The sequence below is a fragment of the Battus philenor genome, unplaced genomic scaffold (assembly GCF_028537555.1).
Source record: "Battus philenor isolate CCGP_79_NKW_IND1 unplaced genomic scaffold, ilBatPhil1.0.hap1 SCAF_22, whole genome shotgun sequence".
NCBI lineage: Eukaryota > Metazoa > Arthropoda > Insecta > Lepidoptera > Papilionidae > Battus > Battus philenor.
In genome coordinates, this window is record NW_027181685.1 from 6,070,273 (window position 1) to 6,082,469 (window position 12,197).

The 12,197-nt window shown below is 30.3% G+C and overlaps 2 non-coding genes across 2 annotated transcripts; both read right to left on the reverse strand.

Annotated features, from left to right (window-relative positions):
- Positions 1-8,475: 8,475 nt before the first annotated feature.
- On the reverse strand, positions 8,476-8,548 carry TRNAR-UCU (transfer RNA arginine (anticodon UCU)). Its single transcript has one exon. It is a non-coding gene; the product is annotated as a tRNA-Arg (tRNA).
- A 2,992-nt stretch (positions 8,549-11,540) lies between these two features.
- On the reverse strand, positions 11,541-11,613 carry TRNAR-UCU (transfer RNA arginine (anticodon UCU)). Its single transcript has one exon. It is a non-coding gene; the product is annotated as a tRNA-Arg (tRNA).
- Between the last annotated feature and the right edge of the window lie 584 nt (positions 11,614-12,197).

Below are 12,197 nucleotides of genomic sequence, written 5' to 3' on the forward strand. Positions count from 1 at the left end.
TACTGAAAATAATTACATGATAGCATTCAAGGCCTTTTTAAAATGTTAAAAAGGTTTATTAAATTTATTTTATTTATTGTCATATGTTGTATGGTTACAAAATTATAAATACGGCTTCTAGTCATTAATAAATTAATTAACAAAACAAACCCTTTTCGTAGTTTCTTCTCGCCCTAAAAGGAATTGTAGTTTTTTGCCTCACACACAGAAACAAGTATTCATACTTAATAAAATATAGTTACAATACAATAATACTTTTGATAATAATCCATGGCTTCAAGTTAAAGTTCTCTATTGGTCATTTGGATTACATTTATTATTACAGATATAAATTAATTTTTTTTTATTAAATGATTATGTTAATATTTTCGAACAAAGGCTTAGGACATTTGTCAGAGCCATTATTTACAATCAATAATGTTGGTATTCGTGTTATCTATTGGAAAGAATTACACGAGTGAACCATAAAGATAAATTCCATTTTTAAAAAGCTTAAAGATAAATTTCAAATACCGAACGAAAGTTCCATTTACCGTTTGCCGTACAACGAGTATCATCAAGTGCATACTAGGCGCATTATCATCGCGGCTCTCCTGTAAGTTGTCGCTGCCGGTCCCACTGGTACTGGTAAACAGTAGCTGTTATTATTATTACCCACCACATACACACAGTCGAGTGCGTTGACTCCTTTTAATAGTATATTGCGTACACTCTGCAAATAAGGGTTGGTTTACATACAGCAAGGAAGATTTGGTTTTATTTTAGTAACTTGAGTTAGTTTTCATAATATTTATTACATTACATAATTGTTATTATTTCTTATAGTAATAATGATATACATGAAAATAGGTGCGGTTATTGGTACCTGTTTTTAGTATGAGTAGTTAGCATCGTGTCACAGTGGAACGTTCATCAGTGCTCAACTATTTATACATATAGAAGTGTACAATATTTATAAACACAGTGAAAATATTGTAGAGTAACAGAAAAATAATAATCTTAAAAAATGTTATACATTTTTAAGTTAATTATTTTTAATTATAAAATAAAATTAATACTAAAAAGAATTTTAATACTAACACAAAAATTATATAATGTTTATGATAAAATGTTAATATTTTTTAGTTATTTGCATTAAAATATAACAATTGACCGTTACTTTTTTAAGCCCATTTTAATACATGATACTCTGTAGTAATAAACACATGTAGTGTAAATATTTTTCAACCATAACCATATGTCAATAAAAACTATTGCTGAAACGTAACTTCATAAATATAGTTAGTTTTAAATGTATTTACGAATTTTAATATATGTTCAATGAATTTAATGATACGTGATCTAAAACATCAAAAAGATCAGAAAATTACCATAAAATAATTTTGAAATATTTTATGATTCTTCCTTCAAAAGTAATTTTTAAAGCTTGCTGCATGTTAGCCGGGCCTGAACGAGGAAAAGATTGGCACATCTCGGCTACCGTTGCTCCAGGCGCCCGTCTTAGCTAATCACACTTATTATGTATGTATTAACTTACGGCATACAAGGACTCGATTAGCACATAAGTGCCCTAACACATACCTCGTTATACCTTTAGTTTTTCTCAATTTTGTATCTATTATTATGAACGATATTTGTTTCATTTTATTTCACTTGATCATAAGAAAGATTTCAGGTATACAATAATTTTAATTAATTCTTTTGATTGATTTTTAACTAAGGTTTATTTACAAAAAAAACCTTTACTTAATTATTAAAAAATAAGAAATAAATAAACAGGTATTATAATACGGAATGTAAGTTTTTGTTAACTGGGTGTTCATATTGTCTAATACGTTATTCAATGTGGACTATTTTTAAAAATTTCATATCGACAAAATATGCATTTTTAAATGTTTAGAACATGAGAATGTGACTACGAGTGTGATGACCTAAAAGGGTTCTGTTTAAACTTGAAATTGTATGATTACGGTTTTGCAAATAATGATTTCTGCAGTACTTATTATTAAACCTAACATTATGCAAATACAGACCTTTGAAACACAATGTTAATGCAATCTGAAATACTGTTATATGGAATTTACATGACAGACTTAATTGGATATCGACGCTGTGGTTTAGCCTTCTGAACTTGACTGGCACTGCTAAGCGCATATTGGACGACAACCTAAGTCGAAGTCTTCTCTTGATGCCCTAAGGTCAGGTCACTTCGTGATACGCCCGTTTAAATGATATAAGAGCTTTGAGGCCTTTTATCCGGTGATATTGCATGTGATGTAAAAGGCCCGTGACGATGCTACCGAGATAGCCCACGAGCTAAGTTATCTAAACGAGGTTTAGACTAAATACTTTACCAGCTCTATCTTTGCGAGCACGAGAAATCTAGAATCTAAATGATAATAAGACAACTGAAAAAATACAGACCGAACAACCTTTTGGGTACTGTTTGCAACAAACAAATAGCATTGGAAAGATGGATGTTTAAATAAGTAGTGAAGCGATTTTAATATTAATTTTAAAGACTATTTGGACACAATAGCTTTACATAAAGATTAATCTTTTTACGAGAATTTTAATAGATTGTTGCTAAACTCGAAAAAAGTCTGTAAGATTGTGCACTGAAAAGCATCTTCGTACTTTCTTCGCATCTTATTTGATCGTACAAAGTGTCTTAGAATTGTAAAGAAAGAGCTTTACATTTCTTTCACTTCAGCAAGCTGCAGGTTTTCATATAAGAAACTGTGGTTTTATATGTACTTTCTACTTAACTACTTGTTTCTTTTTGCTTTCTTTACGTACGTTATACTTGTATAATATTAATTAACATTCTTGAAATACTTACATATTAAAGTTTTTGTTATCAAAAACGATGTTATAAACATGTATAATACATACGCAGACACGCGTATACTAACCTAATTATTCAATACTTAGATAATAAAATATACAGGTTATATTACTATTTTACAGATTGCAGAGCAGAGCGATAGCGGTAGAGGACTGAGACTAGCGTGCGTAGGTCGTGGGTGCGATTCCTGCGATCGCCAATCCACCTACCAAGCGTGGCGATTACGGTGTATGTCTATCGGCAATGGCTGTCTGTCGGCGGAAAAGAGACGAAGATAATGCTATGTTAAGAGACTTCATTTTCTTTTATTTAATACAGATCTAACTTTAATACAAAACGGAACTAGACAAATTTTGTATTACATAAATAAAAATAATAGAAAAATATATTATGTAAATTATTGTTATATGTAAATTATTATGAATATAAATAATTATAATTATGTAGTATAAAGAAAATTTTGAAACCAAAAGATATGGCGAATAGTTCTAAAAGATTCCATTTTATTTCGAAATAATACAAGTACAATAAAAATAGTAATAGAACATACTGTTACTACTAATTTATGATAAATTAACAGTCTGTTAATATCTTGTAAATGTGTTTAACTCCCAATACAGCCCACGGGTTTACTCTTTACAGATAAATAATAGAGTTTATGATTTATCGTTTCAAAGTGAACACGCAACGTTCTTTGGTCCACTTCTGAAGTCCAATAGAATTATCTCTCTCTTGAATTTCAAGTTACACCTTTGTATTTTGTTTGTCAATGTCTATTATACAATAGGGCTATTGCTGAGTTGTAGATGAAGAATAATTTGTAACGGTTATAAAGTCCGATTTCTGGTTGGAGTTGTCTGTTGTTTATTTTAATAAATCGTACCACAAGCTTAGCTATACTTGTATTTATTTTTAAATATTTACTACATAACTACTTCAAGTAATATAAAAATAGACAAAATATTAATTTTGTTTGTCTTTTTAACCAAGAACAGATAATATTACATGCATTTAATGTAGTCTCATCAAAGAATTGAAAAATTTATTTAGGAGTTAAATCTTCGACATACTGCAAATTGTGACGTAAAAGAAATTTACCCAAGATGTAGCAAAAGCCTCAAGGGTGAGGCTTATAAATCTTTGAGATTCATCTACGTACTATTAATTTGATATAATAAATTAAATTAACATTGTGATGAAAACTTTTGAATCAACATCAATTAATAACATATAGAAATTTAACGTTTACAGCTGTACGTAAAAATGGGAACGGAAATTACAAAAAATATATGCAATCAAAAATTGCCCAACGGAATAATTACGGTCAACAGCCTCGTCGTAAATTATAGTAAGTTGGTCACCACAATGCTGAATTGTCGCAATTTCCTCGTTAGACACTAAAATAAAATCTAATAAGCGCTCTGCTATGCAAATCAATCTGTTGCATAAACCTGCCGCTTTGTCAGCTCGCAGACACAATGCAGGAAACAACATTGGCACTTTGTAGGGTTGATAGTAAGGTAGGTTAACTAAGACATATCTTAAGGTAGTAAATATCTTTTTTTTATTTGATTGTAAATGTCATGTTTTAATTTTTTTAATCTCTGCCTTTGCAGATATTGTCTTGTCTTCGTCATCTTCCTTATTATAGCCGAAGTAAGTCCACTGTTGGACATTGGTGTCCCCCAAAGATTTCCATCAGGATCGGTTGAAAGCAGGATGTATTCAACTTTTGCTCACACGTATTATCTACGAATAATTAATTCGTCGTTATTTCAAAAACTTAAATTGATTGTAATACGTATTGATACATATCATTGTTAGTTATATTTTTTGGTGCATAAATAAAAACAGGATATATGTCATATTGGCTATATAAAAGAACCTGAATTTACAAGATTGGTGCCACAAACACACAACAAATGCATATGTGGCTTATTTATCGACATTTGCAAGCCGCACTCGGTAATAGGAAATTAATTAAAATAGTTATATCGTGACCAAGGGAAATTAGGATTCATTTTAATTTACATTCTCGAAGATAGAAACGGTCGAATTGATGATTTTAAGTTTTAGAAATACGCAGTGAATAAATAATTAAAAACGGTAATTATTTTGAAAAGATATATTACAGTTAATTTGTTTAGATATGTTGTCATTAATTAAACTGGTCTTTTAACGTGGTGAAACTATTAGACTTATAAGAAAATTCTGTAAAAAAATTAGTGAAGGTTGTTCACTTACTAAACCGGATCATGTATTATTTACAATTTAATCGAAGTTTTTTAATGATTACAAATATTTAACTATTAATAAAACAGTTAATGAAACAAGAAACATAAATATTTAATAAGCCTTGGGCAATTGGTTATAATTTTATCAAACAATAAGATAAGCCTGCACAGAAAATGTCACAGAAATCAGTTACGGTAACGAAATACGATACGCATAAACCAAAACTCATTAAAGAATCGATTTCTTGAATCAAAGAAGCAGCCCTGATTGTAAAGTATGTCAGAATCGAACCAGATGGAAAGATAGTGAGTGATTCTGAGCAAGTAACGCTACCAGGCAATAACTTAACCACTATTCTCCTCGGGGCCTAGAAACCATTTCGTGCTGATTCCATTGTAGGCATAAATTCTTAACTAACGTACCGTGTGAAGGCTGTCTTGGTAGCACTGAAACAAAAGGAAGGCCAACAGGCGATTGAGGAAATTTGAGCCTTATTTAACACTAACGCTGATAGAAATTTAATTGAGTTTAGCTTAAATAATAAAAGCGTAGATCAGGTCGTTGACGTGTTTAAAATTGACTCAAAAGAGGAAGCAACAAGTCTTAATTTACAATTTGAGAACGCATTCTTGGATGGCTACTGGACGGAGCATGTAAATGCTATATTGTGGCCTAAGGCTACGTCATTTAGTGCGGGTGAGTCTCAACAGATTTATGTTGCCTTTCGCTTCACACTTAAACATTACGCTTTGTTTTGACTTGGCATTTGCTTTAACGAGTTGTTGTTCTAGTTTGCAGGTACTCCAACAATTTGTGGATATTGAAATATATTATCCCAGTCTCTCTCTCACCCAATAATATCTATTACAATAATATGTATTATTTACGCGAGGTGTTGTGACAATTAACTATGATTTGAAATATATTTAATACATTTGTAGTGGTTAATATTTAATAAATTGTAATGATTTGATAATACATTATTCTAACGTCTAATGTAAATAGGATTATTCAAACTAATGACAGAACTATTTATTTTAAGGTAAATTATTTTGTTTTAAGCAATGAAATATTGTAACATTTATTAAGATCTCTGACACGAAATATTGCTTTCATAGTGTAGATAATTTTTATATTTTAATATAGATAATATGTAAAGTATGTTTTCAGAATTCAGTATGAATAAAAATATGCATATCATATTTGTAAAGTGATGCAATTTTATTCAATATTCGAAATAGCACGACTTGAAACGTTGGTTCTTTTTTATTAAAATGTAGTAAGATAAACGGACAACAAAATAACCTCAATTGGAACACGTAATTGTGTGATGACTCTTTTGTTCTCTGGTAACGAGTGATTGCCGAAAATCGAATTTAAAACGATGTTATTTTCGAAACGTTCACAAATAATTATTTAGTGGTTAAATTGGTTGCCTGGATTTTATTACTGTGGTAATTAGCGCTATTCGTAAATGATGATATATAAAGTTTTTTGTTGATATACGTAGTTGGGTAGTAAGGTGGGTTTGTAAGATTGAAATGTATATAAACGCAGTGCAAAAGTTTTTGTATCTTGTTTATATTCTTGTGATATTCGGTGTTGTGTTCAATAATCATCATAGTCGTCATTATAATCATCAACATCATCATATCAAGCGACAAACGCTTATTGCAATGCTATATCTATCCCAAAGATTGCCACAATGATCGCTCTTGCGCTGCCCAGTGATATCTCCCGAACTGTCTATATCGTATGTTGTTGTTTACGAGTGCAAAGCTCGTGGATCGGGAATCTTTAGTTTCAGAAGCGTTATAATTTAATATCAAGTTAATAGGGATCACTAGTCGTCAATTTAACAAAAATAAATGCTCCAATTTATTTTTAGAAAAACACTTAAGTAAAATAATATAACATTGATTTCGATGACAATATTTTTAAATGTCGTTACGTGGTAAATGCTTTAAATAAAGTTTCTTCCAACATAAGTATTTCTACACTGAAAAACTAAAACCAAAACCTGTAGATATTTATGATATATTTAATTGGTCAAATAAATATTTTTGAATTTAGAGTAATAAAAGCATTATTTATATATAAGTTGTTAAATAAAATAGGTCAAAAACTCTGCGGAGTTTGAATTAAAATTGTAAACTAGTTTACTGTAGTGAAACAAATTAAGTCAATTCCATGAACATAAAAAAATTATCACATAATAAAAATATGAAAGGTTATTTAATATTAATGAAAGTATGTTTATAACTTTAAATGAACATGAATTGCAATTACGCTAATTACCGTAATATCTTGATGTAAAACTGTAAATTTATGCATCATTAATTTCAGGATTCTCGTAATAAAATCAAAGTGTAATGGTCTATCTATAAGACAAATATGAATTGAGAGTGAAAAATATATACAATTTTTGGATCAGTAATAAAGCAATGGAAAATTACAAAATGTTTATTGTAGTATTTTTACGATAATAATAAAATTTTGACTAAGAAATATTCTCTGAATTTATATGTATGGACTATGGATGATCAATAGGGCTGCAGGGTTCTTGACTTGATGGATTGACGACATAATAAAGGTGGCGGAAAGTCGGTCGGACTACAGGGGGTACAAGATCGATCATTGTGGCAACATTGGAGGAAGCAGAACCGAATGATTTAATGAATTGGACTATAATATGAAGTAAAATGTTTATAAATAACTTTGAATTAGTCATTTTAAATACATAATTTAATAATGAGCACTAGTAGTTCAGCGGTAAAGGAGTGTGACTTTTGATGGTGCATCGCGGGCACGACTCCCGTGATACAATCTTATTTAATTCACACTTTTTGCGTTAAGTAAATAGGATAACTACTGCTCAGAAACAAGTTTACAGAGGATGGGCTCTAGCGTAATCTGCACACTATAATACTCACCAGTTGCCAACATGCCTGCCAAGCGTGACGATTATGGTACATCTTCTCATAGATATCTTTAGAGGAGGCCTTGCATTAACCGTCCATCGGCTGAAACCATGAATTTCATAGGAATAACAAATGCGATTCTTTCTGGGACATTATATTATATTGCTTTAGACAAAAGTTTTTTTAATGTTACATTATTGATTTGTGTTTGCAATGCGTTTTGTAATACGCATTTAATTTGTGTTTATTTAAATAATGATTTTAACTTATCATATAATATGTTACTTAAATTTAAAAAAAAACACAAAAAACACAAAAAAAATACAAGATTTGATAAATACTAATTTTGTTTAAGTAATTTTATTTCGTTATAAACTTTTTTTTATTACAGTCTCCAAGTTACCCATCACATCAAATCACGACGAAGGATTTGTGACGTAACATATTAATACAATGATAGAAAAATAATAACATCCCTGGTGGGGATCGAACCCACGACCTTTGGATTAGAAGTCCAACGCGCTATCCTCTGCGCCACAGGGACTTGTGAAGTGGTTGCAAAAGTAAGAGATTTTTGTAAAAGGGCAAAAGTAAACTTATCTCGCGTTATAAAAATATGGATTAAGAATGAGCGCAAAATTCTTAAAATTCCTTTTTCGATTGTCTTAAATATTATCAACATTTATTGCACTATTTTCGAACGTAATTTAATTTTTAACTTATTATCATAATCAACGCTAATTGTGTGTAAAATAATTAAAGAAGTGAATGATTTTGTTTTACCTCATAGTTCCATACATAAATATGTATATACAGGGTGGTCGGTTATAAATATGCTTTAGAGGGATGGTATGTACAGCTCATTAATTGTCAATTAATGTATGGTACACCCTCTGTAAAAATTAATGGTTTCAGCAATATCAAGTAACGTAATAATAGCATATTAAGACAAAACGTATTCAAAATTCGGGCATATAAAAATGAATTACCGTTAAGTGTCTGTTATTGCTATCTGACTTTATTCTGCTAGAAGCTATTGGCCAGTCAAATTCCAAAAGAAAAAAACAATTTATGTAACAAATGTTAATATATAATGAAATGTTAAAATGTTTAAAATATTTCAGCGTAATCACTTTATACACAGTAATTGAAAATAGACGTAAAAGCTTAAAAGATTTTTGCTGACAAATGAAGCACTTATATTTCTTTAAATATTTTACCTGTAACCATTCATCCCGTATATTGTAGTTAGTGTATGTATTAAATATTAAAAGTGGCGATATTCAAATCTAAAGAGACTAGGTGGTCGAAAGTTTTATATTAAAGTTAAAATTTCAAATTACAGCGAACGAATATAATCTATGTCGGTCATACACCACGTTACCCCGGGCCAAATTTGCTTGCACAGGCTCCATGAGCAGAATACAAATGTTTATTATGGCGCAGGAAAAAGTAGCGGCCATTGTGGAACGCCGCGGGCAACTCCACTGAAGGAGCCGTGCTTATAAAACGCTTTGTGACGTGTATGGAGACCTCCTTTGTTTTAGTATTGTACTTTTTTAGTTATTACAGACATCTTTTTCGTGTTGTTTTCAAATCTCTACAGATAATTAAATATTTATTAACTATGAGAAGAGACAAATTAAACTTCCAAATTGTAAAGTATTCTTATTTATTTATTTATTTTAATTTCTGTCGCTATTTCTTGCAATGTATTGTTTGTGTTTTTTGGTTCTTGAACTTACTGGCTACAGACGATTGGAAGAGATGTTGCTGCTATTTAATAGGGATATTTCTTCTTACAGCTGCGAGTCGCACGACAGCCTTTTGTTGCAAACAATTTTTTCATCGATATTCTTGCACATATATAAAAATAATAATATATCTTTAAATAATGTTTCTTATAAGTTGAAGTTACTTTCAAAGCGCTACAGTCTATTAAGTTCCGAATAAGGAACATGGTTTTTTTGGGACAAGATATATACTTTTAGGTACTTCTAGGTGGACGCATGACAAAGCCTAGGTCGCGGAAAGTCGCTGGATGGGGCTGGCTGGGGCGGACTTCGTGAGTCCGATCGTTGTGGCGATCTTAGCGGCAGGCCAATATTTTGTAGTGCATGTCTATCGCATAATATGAAAATGATGATGATATATGCTTCTATAACATAATCTGCGAAAAAAGTTGACTTTTGGTTAAGAAAAAATTGATTAATAAAGAGGAAAAATAAATAATAAAATAAAGGACAAAGGAAATAAATGATAAAGCATCAAAGATTAAATAAACGAGAAAAATGCCTGGAATTAGCACTATGCTGATTTTGACGTATGAAATGGAAGATTTATAACAAAAAATAAATGTATAAAGAGTAACTATCGAGCTTTTTGCCAAGTTTTCTACATATAATAAATTTTTCGAGGCTGACTGTAGTATATGCATAAAATTGAAATTAATAACACTATATTTAAATAGTAGTAGTAGTTTTTAAATATGATTTATGTCAAAGTTTACCTTAGCTTATTCGAATTAAGAAATAACAGTAGATTAAGATATGTAACGTTAGTTCACAGCTTTATACAACTTTATATTTGGTATAAGTAGGCAAAATTATAGTTAAATCGCTGATAGTCTGAGTATAAAGTCAAAGTCAAAGTCAAAGTCAAAATAGCTTTATTATATGAGATAATTACAATCATTTATAGTCGCAAGATTACGTTCGTTTGTAACATACCACCTAAGAACTAGCAAGGTACTTAGCAGGATATGTAATTTGTTTTTCGATGATTGTATTAATAGTATTATTAAAAAGAGTAGTAATATAAAAAAGTGTTTTTTTTTTATAAATTTAAATCAATTTATTTCTGAATATCTTTGTCGCAAACATGCTGTGAAATAAAATAATCTGTTTTGTGAGAGCCTTTGCTTAATAAATTCCTTAAATTTACAAAGATATAAATTAACCGTATCGCTTGGTAGTTTGTCATAAAATCATATGCATTGACCCACCAATAAGTTGGATACTTAATGAAACCTAATAGCAGGTACAGCAATTTTTTTTTCATTAAATTACGTTGATAGACTTTCATATTATATGTAGTAAGATTTTTATATAAATATGTCAAACACATAAAGTGGCACTCACAATAAATACAACAATATAAAGTAGAAATGTTTAAGTTAAGTTTAAGTAATAAGTGTGAGTTAATGTAAAAGTCCCTGAGAGATATCACCAGGGCATTATAGCGTGACATATTAAAAATATTCCTTCGAAACTAAAATAGTATCATATACGCGATTTAAAAAATATTTTTTTATAAACAATGCAAATCATTATCAATACATGTATAATAAATAATACTGATAAGAATTAATGAAGTCACAGAGGTCTTAAGTTTGATGAAATGTTGTGTAATAATTAATATCATTAATCAAACCGATTCAATAATAAACAGTAAGTAACTGTTAATCTCGAATTGTAAATGGAGAGATGTTTAGACACTTTTACAGATTCATATCTCATCGAGTTCTAAAAAAATTTTATCCCTGGTGGGGATCGAACCCACGACCTTTGGATTAGAAGTCCAACGCGCTATCCTCTGCGCCACAGGGATGCGCATTAACTTCACAAATGTAAATAGATTGATGAAATATGTTCTATTGAAATAGAATTAAAAAAATTTAAAGTACCCTCTCTGCTTTATAATACGCCTTAGTGTATTTCATAGCCTTTTTTTGGAATATATACAATCAAACTATTGCTATCCCTTTAACGGTAAATTACATAGCTTGTTTTTACATTAAGTTTAGTTATAAAAAATTATAAGTAGTTATTTGGTGTCGCAGTGTTGCAGAGTGCAAAATAAAAGACATATTAAAAAGTATCTTGAAGTGAAATTTTTTTAAATTACAGAACCTGAAATAGACCTGTCTATAATACTATTACCTAAGAAATAACACTCACTCTACAATTCTATATGTACACATAAACGTTGAAAGGAAAAAGGATCATCTGTTGGTATTAAGGCCATACCAATGCGGTAGGGCTGAACGCTGTAACTATTGAGCAGCGTTAGTCCTGTGGCAGGGGACTGAGACTTGCTATCTTAGTTCGCGAGTTCTATTCTTTATTATTAATAATATAGAATTGCGACTGCTCACAAACAAGATTCTAGAGGATGGACAGCAGCGTCCTCTG